The 15748-nt window shown below is 41.3% G+C and overlaps 1 protein-coding gene across 2 annotated transcripts in view; it reads right to left on the bottom strand.

The window, feature by feature from the left end:
* gpr20 (G protein-coupled receptor 20) overlaps window positions 1-15748 on the bottom strand; it is a 51169-nt gene that overhangs the window by 14989 nt on the left and 20432 nt on the right. The window contains exon 1 of one of the 2 annotated variants that reach the window (XM_078540981.1): window positions 1767-2557. The exons of the other annotated variant lie outside the window; for it this stretch is intronic. The gene's annotated coding sequence lies outside the window, so the exon portion shown is untranslated. Of the gene's footprint in view, window positions 1-1766; window positions 2558-15748 lie in introns of those variants that run through there. 2 annotated transcript variants of the gene reach the window in all.

Here is a 15748-nt window from a genome sequence, read left to right as displayed (position 1 = left end):
CCTCACCAATCTATCCTCATAGCTCCAGTTCTTCATCCTAGGAATCATTCTTGTGAACGTTCATAATGCTTTTTGTTTATGCCATGCATTCCAATTGAAACAAGTCATGATAAGGAGCTCACCATCAAGAACCAGAACAGACAAATCAAAATCAAAGCCCTTAGGCATGAATCACAATGACCTGAGATTTTTAAAAGGAGTCCGGCTAATGAGACTCGCTCTTTAATTGTGCAAAGCGGTTAAAAAAAAGATGGCTTTCATGGTACACGGTTATGCTTGTTGGAACAGCTGTGCCCCATTGTTTGATTGACAGCTCAGAGTGTCTGATCTCTGCTGTCAATTTCACAATGTTTATTTACACAACCTTAAGCAGTTTCAAGGTTTTGTGGGTTTTGGTATTGATACTTTAAAGAGCCTGGATGATTGACACTTTTATTGCCCTCTAAGTGAAATGACTTTTTTTCAACATATAGAAAGTTATGAATGAATGACTTTTTAAAAAAGGCTTTTGACAGGAACCAGCCCACACCCTTTAAATGGTTTAAATAATGCACCCTTTAAATCAACGACTTAGATGAGGGGAGTGAAGACACGGTAGCTAAATTTGCAGAAGACACAAAGATAGGTAAGAAAGTATGTTGTGAAGAGGACATGAGGATGTTGCAGATGGATGTAGATAGGTTGAGTGAGTGGGCAAAGAACTGGCACATGGAGTTTAATGTGGGACAATGTGAAGTTGTTCACTTTGGCAGGAAGAACAAAAAATCAGAGTATTACTTAAATGAAGAACGGCTAGACAATTCTGAGGTACAGAGAGATCTAGGTGTTCTAGTACATGAGTCACAAAAAGTTAGTGTGCAGGTGCAGCAAGTAATTAAGAAGGCTAATGGAATGTTATCCTTTATTACGAGAGGGATTGAACAAAAAAGTAAGGGTGTTATGCTTCAGTTATACAGGGCATTGGTGAGACCGCACCTCAAGTACTATGTGCAGTTTTGGTCTCCTTATTTAAGGAAGGATGTAAATGCATTGGAGGCAGTTCAAAGGAGGTTTACTAGACTGATACCTGGAATGAGTGGGTTATCTTATGAGGAAAGATTGGACAGACTGGGCTTGTTTCCACTGGAGTTTAGAAGACTGAGGGGTGATTTGATTGAAGAATATAAGATCCTTGACAAGGTAGACCTCAAAAGGATGTTTCCTCTTGTGGGTGAGTCCAGAACTAGGGGGTACTGTTTTAAAATTAGGGTTCGCCCTTTTTGGACAGAGGTGAGGAGAAATTTTTTCTCTCAGAGGGTTATGCAACATTGGAATTCTCTGCCTCAGAAGGTGGTGGAGGCGGGGTCATTGAATATTTTAAGGCAGAGGTAGATAGATTCTTGTTAGACAAGGGAATCAATGGTTGTCGGGGTTAGATGGGAATGTGGAAATTGAAACTCAAGAGGATCAGTCATGATCTTATTGAATGCCGGAGCAGGGTTGAAGGGTCTACTCCTGTTCCCATTTCTTATGTTCTTATGTTCTTATAAAGGCACTCCTGAAAATCAGACAGCCAGGAATGGGATTGGGAATCCTGGAATCATGATCACCCACCATTTTGAAAGGGTTCCCGAGTCATCCCAACTTGGTGAAAATCGAGACCATGGTGTGAGGTGCAAATCTCAGTTGATTTATGGCACTAAGCCTTGTACAAACAGCAGGTCACCCATAGCCAGCCTGTTATATTTAAGATCTGCACATGAATTTAAAATGTACTTTTTACTTACTTATCCTTTCTGTTTCTTTTTTTCTCTTTCTTAATTCCATCTTTCTTTTCCTCCCTCTCTCTATTTTTCCTTCTGCAGTTGATTTGATTCTAATCCACCCTCCTTTTCTCTGTCGTTCCTGTCTCTTTCACAATCCCTAAATCTCATTGGTCAAGGAGATGGACTGTTCATCCCATCATTTCACTAAGGCATTGCTTCTCAAACTGGGCGTCCGCAGAGATTTTCTAGAGGATCCAGAAAATAATATGAAAGTGTAGGGCTGGGCCTTGTAGGTAGACAATGTGGTTGATTGCCCAGGGTGCCATGATCAGGGAGGAGGAGCAGGTTGCCATGGGCATGAACACACCGGAGGTAGGCTGGATGAGAACTTGGACACGAGCAGAATGCAGCTGCTATGTGTGCAACGTGGAATGGGCCGGCTGTCCCACTTAGCAGGAGGGCATGTAGGGAAGATCTCTGAGAGTGGCACAATGATCGCCTGTTCCCAAGGTGATGGTTGTGTATGCCAGGTGAGTTCAGCCTTGCTCAAAGAGTGGAGATTTTAAAATATATTTAAATACTACAGACTTAAACTCAAAGAAAATGTGCCAAACTACAAGCTTGCCCAGAGTACCATCTTTTCTAAGGCTGACCCTGTTAGTGAGTAGAGTTGTAAAAATGAAGTCTTGTTTACAGTGCCTGAAAACTCTGCAGTAGTGAACTGCAGAAGCTCACAGTGCCATTTGGAGCAACAACAAACAACAAAAAGTACAAATATACACACACGTTACTTTTGGAACACATTCTGCTTTTTTGTCATTCTGGCAATTATATGTTTCTGTAAAACAAGGCCACCCTTAAAAAAGTTAAAATACAGACACACACATAATAATAAAGTGACAGAAATAAATACCTATTTTGTTAAAAGCATTATTAATGCTGCCTTTAAATGCAGCAGTTTCATATTATGAACGTTATATAGTGTTATAATTTAGACTGGGGGAGTCCATGACTACTAATCCATTTGAAAAGAGATCCATCAACCAAAAAAGTTTGAGAACTACTGCACTAAGGTCCCAGAATCCTTGCTGATGATCCTCGCACTATTATCAGGGCCCAGCAAGTTACACCGCAAATTATATTCACGCTGAACAGTGCAAATAAAAGTCTAGCTAACAGTGCATGTCATGAGATGTACCACTCCTGCAAGATTTGGCACATTGTATTCTCATTCCTTGTGTTATGTGCACATATTAGGTCTGAGGTCGGCCACTCCCTATGTGGAGTGATGCTCACAGGGAATGCCGGCTGGAAAATCGCGGGCTAGCAATGCCTGACAATCTGCCCTTGAATTTCAACACATGGAACATCAGACGCTGCAGGCTACAATGATTTCTCTACAACACACTCTGCTCGCACTGCTCCATAACTAGTGTTACTTCACCACAGATTTGGCCCATGTCTTGTGCTGCAGGCCACATAGTTCATAGGTCAATGTGCTCTCCAGAACATGGAGTAGCAAACAGCTCATACTGTGCATCATACTGGGCTGAAGCCTGTGCTCCCCAGTTTCTAATGTTTTGTTTTGAATAAGGTGCCATGTGCACATATCCTGGATCACTTTAAGGTTTGGGTAATTTTGTCTGTTAGTCAAATTTTACTCGCCATACCCAAGGTTTCATTTGTTTTGTTTGGATTAAGGAGTTTCGGATGTTTAAGTGTTCCTCTGTAAGCCCACATACCAGACTTCCCTAAAAAGGAAATCTGAATTTCTGTTTAATTTATAGTACTGTGGCAACTTAAACTGCACAGCTTGCTTAGCCTGTCAGAATCCATTGCCTCTGTTTACAAAGGGTTTATGAAGTTTCGCAGAATAGTTGCACAATGTGGCAGGTAAGCATTTCCCACATTGCAGTGAAAATGGATAGTTAAAGTCATGTAACTGTAGAGCCCTGTGCCGAAGTAGGTAAATGTATCATTCTTTGTTATGTCTATTGTAAGGAACATATCTTATTATTTCTGTTGGACTGTTTTGAAGAACATATCTTTTTATTTTCTGTTGGATTGTGGATTAAAATTACAATAGCTGCAGGTTGAAAGACATGTCTACTGGAACACGATGAGAGATATATACAATGTTGCAACCCTGGAACTGAGTGTGCCATGAAAGAAAGGATGGTGCTGGAAAGGAGTCCTGGACTAAGGGAGCTGCCTGGCAACAACATTTTAATTGGCTCCTGAACAGGTGCCCAGGTTTTGTATTGAGTGCAGCTGAATAGCTCCTAGCCTGAAAGGAACAAGACCTAAAACCTCTTTCTCCTGTGTGTGGAAGATTCCAGTAATTCCATAATGATAGTTAGCTGGCTTTTCTTCTCACATCTCTATAATCTGCTCTCTCTCTGAAAACCCCTGTCAAGAGGCGAAGGGGAAAATCACAGTTGGAGACATTGAAAGGCAAGTGCTCAACCAATGAACTAAGTACTGAAAGTGCTGGAAGACCACCTTGTGTCATCAACAAGAACTGAAAGGAATTTGGAAGACAACAGTCAAAATCAACCCATCGAATCATGTACTCTGGAATTGGTGCTATTGATCTGTTTTATCCCACCCTTAAAATCCATGTTTTTGTGTGTCTTATGTGTCTTGTATGTGTGTGCATAGGGATTTAAGAAAGGGTAGAGTTTAAGCTATAGAGTTAGAAATTAGCAGTTCATATTTCTTTCTTTTGCCACTGGTTAACGACAGTTTGTTCAATAAACAGTTATTTACTTATTAAGTTTACAAACCTGGTGCTCATATTCTGTTAACCTAAATTAAACAGTTAGGTAGAATTGGGGCAATCTGACCTTTTCACATTTGTCGTGGTTCAGGGAGCAGAGGGGCTTGATATTGCAGCGCACTATCCCCAGTGAGTCATGCCAAAGTTTGGGGGCTCCCAAGACACCAATGATTTGGGCGTAGATTTAGTTAGCAATAACAGCTAAAAGGAAACACCAAGTTTGTACTGTCAAAAATAAGATGGCACTGGAAACTGCTAAAGCTTTCCTGCAAGTGGAAGAGATGTCCCTGACAATTTTACAAGGGATCCCAAAAGCCAGGTGAATTGAATTGGCAAGTAAATTAAGAGTAGGATTGCCTGCCAAAGCTAGGAATGCAGGAATAATCGAAGAGATAGCACAGCATTTGAAATTGGAAGGAATATCCGAGAGACTGAGTTCTCCAAGGGGTAGTTCATTGGAATGGGCTCAAATTCAGTTGGAAATAAAAAAAAATGAAACTAGGGACACCAGAAAAGGAAAGAGAAAAGGCATTCCAAAGGGAACAGGCAGAAAGGGCAGAGAAAGAAAAAGAGAAAGAAAGAGAGGAGCATTCCAAAGAGAACAGGCAGAAAAGGAAAGAGAGAGGAGATTTCAAAGGGAGTTAGAAATGGTGAAGTTAGAAAAGGAGGAAAGAGAAAAAGAGAGAGAATTCCAGCTTAAAATGCTGACAGTTAAAAAAGAACTCCAGTAGATGAGGCACGACTTATTTCGAGATCAGAACTCTGTGGGGAGAAGTTTAAATTTGTGCAAGCTCTTCCAAAATTTGAGGAAAAGGATGTTGAAGCATTCTTTATTTCATTTGAGAAGATAGCTGAACAGATGAACTGGCTAAAGGAAGACTGGACATTGCCCATGTAGAGCAAATTGGCAGGTAGAGCACAAGAAATTTATACTTCACTGTCAGAGGAGGTTTCTAGGGATTATGATTTGGTGAAAAAAGCCATTTTGAGTGCATGTGAGTTGGTCCCTGAAGCATACAGGCAAAAGTTTTGAAATTTAAGGGAACAGCCTAGGAAAACATACATTGAATTTGAAAGGATTAAGCAAAGTAGATTTGATAGGTGGATATGAGCATTAGGAGTTGAAAATACCAATGCAGTTCTCATAGAGATCATGCTCTGGGAAGAATTTAAAAACTCCCTACCTTCTGTAATAAGATCCCACATTGAAGACCAAAAGGTTGCAACTTCTAGACAGGCAGCTGTAATGGCTGACAATTATGAGCTGATCCATAAAACTAAACCTTTTTTCCATCAATACCATAAATTTGAAAAAAAGATAGAAAGTGGGAAAGTGAAAGGAAGGCAAGTAGCCAGGGTAAAGAATGGACAGCTGGGAATAACTTGAGATCTCCTCCCTAGATCAGGAAGGAGGGAACTGAGCGTGGAAATGAAACTTGAAGACCTAAGTGTTTCCATTGTAATAAAGTGGGACACATTTGTTCAGAATGCTGGAAGTTGAATGGGGAGCCCATGGGTCTTATTGGAGTTCATAAGAGTGAGTCCGAAAAGGGAACTCAAAAAGAAAATGCCACGGATCAAATTGTAGCTTTAACTACAAATAAGGGTCTGGATGTAAACACTGTTGTGAGTGTAGGTGAAGTAAATAAGGTAGATGAGAGATTATAAAGGGTTTTTGTCTAAAGGAAAGATAACCCCTTTTTCATCAAATGATGCAGCTAAACCCATAAATATATTAAGGGACACAGGAGCTACTCAAACTCTTTTTCTGGAGAAGGATCTAGTTTTCCCTCCAGAGAGTTTAATGAAAGCTAAAGTATTGGTAAACAGGATAAGTGGAGTGGATATATCGGTTTCATTGTACAAAGTGCAGTTGGAGTGTGATTTGTTGTCTGGATCGGTGGTTGTAGGAGTGTTTAAGAAATTACCCATGGATGGAGTTAATTTACTTCTGGAGAATGATTTGGCAGGAGTGAAGGTTATAGTTTTGCCCATAATTACTGAAAGTCCGAGAGAGGCTAAAGAGACGGAACAGTAACAAGAAGAAGCTCCTGGTATTTTTCCATCGTGTGTGGTGACTAGGGCAATGGCTAAACAAAATCCATCACCAAAGGTCAAAGTAATGCCATGAGCAGATGTTAGAGTAGCCAAAACTTTCTTTAAGTATGAGGATAATTTAGAGGAAGTGTTTGGCATGCCTTCATTAATTGAGGCTCAGAAAGAAGATCCAGAGTTAAACGAGTTAGCACAGTCAGCTCATACTGAAGCTGAAGCTGAAGGAGTTCCATAGTGCAATTCTTTAAAAATGGAGTTCTGATGAAGAAGTGGAGACACCCTCACAGACTTGTGGATGAGGAATGGATGGTTGTTCATCACATAGTGGTACTGCCCAAATATTGTAAGGGGATATTGCGAGTAGCACATGAAATTTCAATGGCACAACATGTAGGAATACGGAAAACCCAAGCATCGAAAAACAGGCATTTTACCTGGCCAAGACTTCATAAGGATGTAGTGCAATTTTTAAGACTTGTCATACATGTCAGATAGTAGGTAAACCTCAACATGTAATCAAACCAGCACCTTTAATACCCATACCAGCTTTTGAAGAACCATTCAGTCAGGTATTAGTAGATTATGTAGGAACATTACCCAAAAAGAAAGCAGGACATCAATATACCCTTACAACCATGGATATGACAACCTAATTTCTAGAAGCTATTCCTTTATGGACAGTTACAGCTAAGGTGGTAATGGAAAAGCTAACTCAGTTTTTCACTTGTTATGGCCGACCGATTGAAATACAATCTGACCAAGGTTCTAGCTTCATGTCTAATATTTTCCAGGACATAATCAGCAATTTGGGTATCAAACAACTAAAGTCTACCGCCTATCATCCACAGACACTGAGAGCTTTAGAGAGATACCATCAGACTCTCAAAACCATGATTAAGACCTATTGACATGAATACCCAAAGGATTGGGACAAAGGATTAGATTTCTTACTATTTGCTACCAAAGATCCTCCGAATGAATCTACTGGATTTAGTCCATTTGAATTGATCTATGGTCATGAAATAAGAGGTCCCTTAAAAGTGATTAAGGAGAAATTCCTAAAGTGGAAAGACGCAAGCTCCATGTTGGATTATATGTCCATGTTTCTAGAAAGACTCACAGGAGCATGTAAAGTAGCATGAGAGCACTTAAAAATTTCCCAAGCCAAAATGTAAGAATAGGGAGACAAACATGCTACAACTAGAATGTTCCAAGCAGAAGATGAGGTGTTGGTATTATTACCTTTGCAGGGTGAACCCCTGAAAGCAAAATTCAAGGGCCCCTACGTTAGGAGAGTTAGTAAAGTGACTTATCTGGTGGATTCTCCTGAGCGTAGGAAGAAAACATGGTTTTGTCACATGTTGGCGCAATATCGTCGCAGAGAAGGTGATAAGACAGAGCAAGTGTGCCCGGTGGTAGGAGTGGTGGATGATGACAGAGACAATAAGGGCAAGGTAGAAGGAGAAGTAGACAGTGCCCAAAGCGAACCTACTACAATTTGACTAGCCAATATGACAATACTGGGACAGTTAGAAACTGTATTCTCATATTTAGAGGAAGGACCAAGGAAAAATCTAATAAGGTTACTTATGAAGTATAAGGGAATTTGTAGGCATATACCTAGATGTACTACATTAGCTAAACATGACATTGGCGTAGGAGACTCAGTGCCGATAAAATAACATAATTATCGGTTGAGCCCAGAGAAACAAGCTCAGTTAGAAACAGAGATCCAATATATGCTGAACAATCAATTGATTGAGCCTAGCCAAAGCTGCTGGAGTTCACTGGTAGTATTGGTTCCTAAGCCAGATAGATCCACTAACTTTTGAATAGGCTACAGGAAAATGGATATAGTAATGAGGACAGATTCATACCCAATTCCTCGGTTAGAAGGTTGCATCGATAGGGTTGGCAGTGCCTCATTTTTTTCTAAAATTGATCTATTGAAAGGGTACCGGCAAGTGCCATTAACATGAAGGGCTAAAGCAATATCCGCCTTTGTTGCACCAAGTGGATTGTATCAATGTCTAGTTATGCCGTTTGGGTTTAAAAATGCCCCAGCTACATTCCAGAGACTTGTGAATCAAGTTGTAGCTGAAGTACCTAACAGTGTGGCTTATCCAGACGATGTCGTAATATATAGTAACGCATGGGAAGAACATGTAAAGCAGTTAGAGGACCTTTTTAAGCAATTGCAGTTGGCTGGCTTAGTCATAAATCAAGCCAAAGCCGAATTTGCAAAAGCAAGGGTAACTTACTTAGGTCACGTTGTAGGATAAGGTCAAGTGTTGCCAAGAACAGCAAAAGTGAATGCTCTAATAGAATTTCCCATTCCTAAAACTAAACGAGAAATCCTGAAATTTTTGGGAATGTGTGGATTTTATAGAAAATTTGTGCCTAACTTCAGCACAATAGCTGTACCTCTCACTAGTTTGTTAAGAAAACAGGCAAAAGTGGTATGGTCAGCAGAATGCCAAGCAGCCTTTGAAAAGCTGAAGGCAATCTTAGTAAGTGAACCAGTGTTGGCTGCCTTTGACTTTACCAAACCTTTTAAAATGGCAATTGATGCTAGCGACTTAGGGGTAGATGCAGTCCTACTACAAGATGATAAATTAGGGATAGAGAAGCCAGAGGGGTACTTTTCCAAGAAGCTGAATCAATATCAGAGGAAGTACTCTACAGTACAGAAAGAAACTCTAGAATTGTTGTTGTCTCTTCAACACTTTGAAGTTTATGTCTGACATGATAACAAAGGAACACCAATCTACACTGCCCATAATCCGCTGGCTTTCATTGAAAAGTTTAAAACCCGAAATGTGAAACTGTTTAGATGGAGACTATTGTTTCAACCATTCAATGTAAAGATTGTTCATATTGCCGGCAAAGATAATGTGATCGTGGATGCATTGTCCCGGGCGTAAAATAAGTTAAAGGGGTAAGAAGTGATAAATAATCTTGGAAAGCTGTGTGCTGGGACAGCGCGCCCATTTGAACTAGGCATGAACTGATGAATTTCAGGCTTCCTGCCTCGCTGGCAGTGAACCTAAGGCAAGTCTCAGGAAGAGGCAGAAATGGGAATGGTGACTGCTGTGGAGTCCAGGTGTTAACCTCTGCTTCCCTAGTCTCCACAGGAATGGATTTTGGTAGTGGCTGCTGCTTAGGCTGCAGCAACTGCTGAAAAATCTTGAAAAGGGTTGGTCTCCAATTTCACAGAGACTACCTAAAACAAGTGTTAGTTCCCCCACTTACATATGTAAAGCACTGACCATTTCTTTGGGGCAAATTGTTATGCAATGAATTGTACTCTGTCAGCCAATGATCAAGGTGGCTTTTATAACAGGCCTCACAGCAGTCTGTTTTACAGCAAACAGAATCCACCAATCTGCAAACAGAGTCTGCTTAAACAATACGCTATAACAAACATCCTACCCAATAGGAAAGAAATTAGTAAGGGATAAATTATATATCATATATATATATATATATATATATATGTATACACACTTTTTCCTCAGGGTCATAAGATTCCAGGTTCAAGTCCTATGCCAGGATCACTCTGTCGTACTGAGGGAGTGCTACACAGTTGGAGGTGCTGTCTTTTGGGTGAAACATTAAACCCAGGCCCCATTGCCTGCTCAGGTGGATGTAGAAAGAAAAGAGCAGGGAAATTATTCCTGGTGCCCTGGACAATAGCTATTGCTCAATCAACATTATAAAAAATGGATTATCTTGTCATTATCACACTGTTTGTGGGAGCTCACTGAGTGCAAAATAGCTGCTGTGTTTCCTACATTACAAGAGTGACTTCATTTCAAAAGTACTTAATTGGCACTTTGAGTTGCCCAGTGGAAAAGTGCTATGTAAGTGCAAGCCTTTATTTTCATTTTGAAGTAGATTTTATTTTTGTGCAGTTTTGTTATTTGAAAATACAGCGAAACTCAGATGGAATGGCATTGATTTGTAGCATCATTTGCAACAGTAACCACGACATTAAAAAATGCTGCTTGATTTCCCACTCAAATAGATTTGAAATAAACACTTGAGATCGGAACTCACTTTTGCTTGCCTTGAGCTTGCAGATGTGTTATGTAAGTTATAGTGTGGCAGCGTGGGTCAGTTGGCACTTTTGAGTAGAAATGTTGTAATTGCTCCTGATTTTGACGTATAATTTAGACTGATCTTTCAGTGCAAGACTGAGCAAGAGATGCTTATCTTCAGATGAGACCTACTCAGGAGTGACTCTTTCCTTGGAGGTGAGTGTGGAGGGGCATGGGAAGGCTTGGTTTGGAGACCTTAGCATTTTAATAGTCAATGATGCTAAATACTACTTTCTTAATTTGGTGTCAAACCTACACACATATAATTGTGAAAAGGCATATATACAATGGTTAATATAAATTTAGTAGAAAAATTGGATTAAAACATTTGCGGGTGCTGCTGCGGGGGAGGGGGCGATGAGGGAAATGGCCACACACTTGGAAAAGCTTGTCAAAAGTGAGCATTCTTCCTGAGATCATTTAGCTGCAGCTCCATTGACAGGCTTGGAGTTGGGCATCTGAAGCTTTTCTGCCCACTCAGGCAGCGCAAAAGCATGAAAGTGCCACCAAATGCTCCAGAACTTTTCACCCTGCAAATGAATGAGCATTTTAGGAGACAGCAGAGCAACTGGCTGACTGGCCAAGTTGTACAATCTCCTTGCAAAAGGTGGCCATGGCGCAGTCACTGGTGGAGGCCCCTTGCGATGTCTTTATTAAGGTATGGACCAGTATCCATTATGGTTCAAACTAACAGTGCAGCCTTGCAGTGCAGGTTAGGAGAATGCCTATGCCAAAGCTGAGAGTACAGCATGCAGTCCAATGGCCGAATCTGCCAGCAATCGGTCAAGTGGAGTGGGGTGGATGTGGGTGGGGCTTTGGACAGCCAATGAGCGCACTGCACACTGGCTATCCAAGTGGTGGCCAGCACTTTCCTGCATGTGAATGGGCCATCTGACTTAACCAAGAGAGGTTCTTAGTACACCCATGTAAACCCACACCTCTCTCTGATCGTGCAGGAGGAGAACATTAGGATCATGGAGCCTTGTGATTTAACGGTATGCCTTATGGCTGACAGAGACCAGAAAAGAAGAAGTGTTCAGAGGAGGCACCTGGCTTGGCAAAGGGAGGAACATCTCCCTCAAGACGAAGGGGTGGAAGGGCCTGCTGAGCATGCAGCTGAAGATCCACAGGGAGCTGTCGCACATAGGCACCTCGCTAGACCCAGGGTCTATAGACAGTGTCTGTCGTATTGTAGGCGACTGAGAACCAGTGTCACCAAAGAGAGCACATGCTACATATGCCACCGGCTGCAGGATTTGGTGTCAAGGGGACATTGAGGGCATTCACTGCCAGTGGCCGTGTAAGTGACCACGGAACTCAATTTTTATGCCATCTTCCTAGATTGCTGCAGTCCATGCAGGGAAGGTGCACCCACAGTGCTGCTAGGAAAGGAGTTCTAGGAGTTTGACCCAGCAACAATGAAGGAACAGCAATATAGTTCCAAGTCAGGATGGTGTGGGGCTTGGAGGGGAACTTGCAGGTGGTGGTGTTCCTATACATCTGCTGCCCTTATCTTTCTAGGTGGTAGAACTCGTGTGTTTGGGAGGTGCTGTTGAAGGAGCCTTGGTGAGTTGCTGCAATGCATCTTGTAGATGGTACACATTGTTGCCACAGCACATTGGTATTGGAGGGAGTTAATGTTTAAGGTGTTGGATGGGTTGCCAATCAAGCAGGCTGTCTTGTCTTTGATGGTGTCAAGCTTCTTGAGTGTTGTGGGAGCTGCACTCATCCAGGCAAGCGGCGAGTATTCCATCACACTCCTGACTTGTGCCTTGTAGATGGTGGACAAGCTTTGGGGAGTCAGGAGGTGAGTTACTTATTGCAGGATTCCTGGCTTCTGATCTGCTCTTGTAGACACGTTATTTATATGGCTGGTCCAATTCAATTTCTGGTCAATGGTAATCACCAGGATGTTGATAGTGGGGCATTCAGTGATGGTAATGCCATTGAATGTCAAGGGCCAGTGGTTAGATTCTTTCTTGTTGGAGGAGGTCATTGCCTGGCACTTGTGTGCCGTGAAGACCACCTCCAATAAGTTGGGCTGTATGACCTGTTTGTCTGCTGTAAATTCTATGTGATTCTATGGAAAGTTTACCAGCAGAAATGATTTTGCAGTATTAAAATTAAAATAAGATTAATCTAACAGTGTATAGTTTATTTAATACTTGAGCAATAGTAATATCATACCTAAACTCTAACAGCTAATTTCTCCCTTGTCTGATCATCCCACTTGTGCTGTTTCCAATAGGGAATTCAGGAAAAACTTCTTTAGCCAGAGAGTGGCGGAAATATGGAACTTGCTACCACAAGGAGTAGTTGAGGCTCATGTTATGGATGTATTTAAGGGAAGCTAGATTAGCACATGAAGGAGCAAGAAATAGAAGGATATATTGACAGAGTTAGATGAAGACATGTGTGAGGAGGCTACTGGAGCATAAACACTGGCATGGATGTTTGGAGCTGAATGGCCTGTCCCTGTGTTGTAGGTACTTTGTAATACTATGTTGAAACTCATTATAACTAACCAAACACACTGGTTAGTGTAGTCCTGGTGTTAAAACCAGATGATTGAGTTGATTAAACTAAGGGAACAATCCAATTGACTGACCGAATAGATACTGATGAGTAATAACTTCTTTCTGCCTATAATCATATTGAATGACCATCAGGTATAGGGGCCATTAAGTTGAATGAAACACTTGGCAACCCTTTGTATTTTAATTAGCTTTCTTCACCATTTACCCAGTAAAACACAGTGGAATATCCTTTACTACTATAATAAAACACAGGTTTTGTTTTTTAAATTATTCATTCGCGGGATGTGGGCTTCGCTGGCTGGGCCAGCATTTATTGCCCATCCCTAGTTGCCCTTGGTGAGCTGCCTTCTTGAACCGCAGTCCATGTGGTGTAGGCACACCCATAGTGCTGTTAAGAAGGGAGTTCCAGGATTTTGACCCAGTGACAGTGAAGGAATAGCGACATATTTCCAAGTCAGGATGGTGAGTGATGTGGAGGGGAACTTCCAGGTGGTGGTGTTCCCATCTATCTGCTGCCCTTGTCCTTCTAGGTGGTAGTGGTTGTGGGTTTGGAAGGTGCTGTCTTAGGAGTCTTGGTGAATTCCTGCAGTGCATCTTGTAGATGGTACATACAGCTGCTACTCTGCATCGGAGGTGGAGGGAGTGAATGTTTGTGGATGTGGTGCCAATCAAGCAGGCTGCTTTGTCCTGGACGGTGTCCAGCTTCTTCAGTGTTGTGAGAGCTGCACTCATCCAGGCAAGCTGGGAGTATTCCATCACACTCCTGACTTGTGCCTTGTAGATGGTGGACAGGCTTTGGGGAGTCAGCAGGTGAGTTACTCATCACATGATTCCTAGCCTCTGACTTGTTCTTGTAGCTACAGTATTTATATGGCTAGTCCAGTTCAGTTTCTGGTCAAGGGAACCCCCCAGGATGTTGTTAGTGGGGGATTCAGTGATGGTAATGCCATTGACCATCAAGGCGCGATGGTTGGATTCTCTCTTGTTGGAGATGGCTATTGCCTGACATTTGTGTAGCGCGAATGTTGCTTGCCACTTGTCAGCCCAAGCCTGGATATATTGTCCAGGTCTTGCTGCATTTGGACATGGACTGCTTCAGTATCTGAGGAGTTGCGAATGGTGCTCAACACTGTGCAATCATCAGCGAACACCCTGAGAGGAAGACAAAAAGTAGCACTGAGCACTTCTGAGGAATGTTTTGGCCACACAAATTTCATTTTGGAGAAAGCCTGTCCACCCACTACACTTGTTCCTCAACTGGAGATGACTATTTTGTTTCTATTTACCACCGTCATTTTAGAATCTGCCATCTCCAGTTCCCTTTCTATTGAATTATATAAACCATGGCAAAAGTTCTGATAAGGAGGGACAGGGGAGATATTACACTTGAGAAGGAGTGGGTAAAATATAAAATATACAATGGATTTCAGCGAAAGATGTCTTGATGTTTGGATGTGACAGTTAGTAATAAAGGGAAAATAACGATATTTAATTTTCATTTAGCTTGCAGAGGGTTAAGACATCTTTGTCTTTTGAAAGCAAATTTTATTAATCATGTTAAACCGTACAAAACTTTAAAAAAGCTTAAAAACGCTTTTTAGAAGTTGTTAAGAGAAGTTCTGCCAAGTGTAAAGTTTGGGAATGTTTCCCAAACCATTTGTCAGGCTTAAACTTAAAAGGGTCATCAACCTTTTAGCAGTGAATATCTAAAATTATTGTTAACAAACACTGCTCAGGTTAACCCTGTGCATGCTATTGAATGCTGGGATGTTTTGGGTTTAAATAGTTCCCCAGTTCAGTTGTTTTCTCTCCTCTCTACCCCGATTAGGTTCCCACAGGAACACACACTATTCCATCTGGTTTACAGGATCCTGATCTCATACCACTGCAAATTCCACTTCACACTCAGTTGCAAGGAAGCATGTTAAAGTTGATGTGCATTCTGCTATTGGATATTTCCTTCCTATCAGTGGCTAAATACCTCAGCATTGCTTGCTTTTTCCCTCAAGTGGCCCTGTTGGCATGATCAGTTTTTCGTTATTTAAGGAGTTATGGGTAAAATATCCTATCTTCCAAAAACAATATAAGACTAGAAAAGACCGTTGATGATAATAGTGGATAAACTCAATTCCTCCATATGACATTCCAGATATGCCAGTTAATCAATGTCACGGCTAACATATTGCAGTGTTCATCTGCTTCTTTTATTAAGTCATTGCTAGCCTCTATTCCAAAAAATTAATATTATGAAGTAGAATTAGATGAATATTCCTTGATGTTCTCCATCAAGACTCTCAAGACAATCAAGTAATCTACTTTACCCGCACCTTTGCAAGTTTACCACCTTTATGTCTAGTTTGGCCAATATCCTATATTGCAGATGATATATTGAGTTCCATTAACATTTACAATGTAAGGATGGAATTGCTTGAAGAGCTCAGAATTACCCATTAGCCTGGAAGTTGGAACAAGTGATCGAACTAGCAGTGTCTTATTTAGTTAGCAGCTTCACAGGGAGTATCAGCAAGCCAC

This window comes from Cetorhinus maximus, chromosome 4 (assembly GCF_964194155.1).
Source record: "Cetorhinus maximus chromosome 4, sCetMax3.hap1.1, whole genome shotgun sequence".
NCBI lineage: Eukaryota > Metazoa > Chordata > Chondrichthyes > Lamniformes > Cetorhinidae > Cetorhinus > Cetorhinus maximus.
The sequence above is the reverse complement of the archived record's forward strand: the minus strand, read 5'-3'. Positions and strand labels throughout refer to the sequence as shown.